This window comes from Monodon monoceros, unplaced genomic scaffold (assembly GCF_005190385.1).
Source record: "Monodon monoceros isolate NGI ecotype Baffin Bay Population unplaced genomic scaffold, NGI_Narwhal_1 Super_Scaffold_18, whole genome shotgun sequence".
Lineage (NCBI taxonomy): Eukaryota > Metazoa > Chordata > Mammalia > Artiodactyla > Monodontidae > Monodon > Monodon monoceros.
In genome coordinates, this window is record NW_021703774.1 from 14,759,289 (window position 1) to 14,759,981 (window position 693).

The following is a 693-nucleotide window of genomic DNA, read 5'->3' on the forward strand; positions in this document are numbered from 1 at the left end:
GGTTGAGGGGGAGTAGCTGGGGTGGGGGAAGTGGAGGTGAAAACCTTCCAAATGCATTTCATTGGCTTTGTGAGTTAAAAAGTAAAAAGGTTAAGTCCTTTTGTCTTGATATTAAAGAAAAAGATAGTCTAAAACTCTCACAAAAATTCAGAGCCAATATCTGAAAAGGTTCTTTTTTAAAATTTTTTAGAACATTCCTGGCTTATTTGAGAAAAGTATAAAACTTTAAAGCAATGGTTTCCTCATTTTGTCTTCACATTAGGATCACCTGGAGATTTTTTTAAACTATTCCAAAGCCCAGGCCAATTAAACCCCAATCTTCAATATGAGCGCCAGGGATTTTTAACATTCTTCACATGATTCCAATATTCTGCCAAGTTTGAGAACCATCACTTAAAAAATAAAAAATCACTTATACACAACAGGTAAAAATAAAAGTGACCCTTTAACATAAATACATAACTCGTTTGTCAAGTCTACTAGTTGTTTATATACCAAGAAATGCAACAAATGTCAAAATCCTACTTTGTTATTTTCTTTTACACCTGAGGCGACCGTGATAAATACATCAGTACCCGCAAAAGTTGCTCTGTAATAATTCTAAATTATAAAAACCAAAATTCTGACATAGAAGTTCTCAAAAGCATGTGTGTGTGTGTGTGTGTGTGTGTGTGTGTGTGTGTGTGTGTGTGT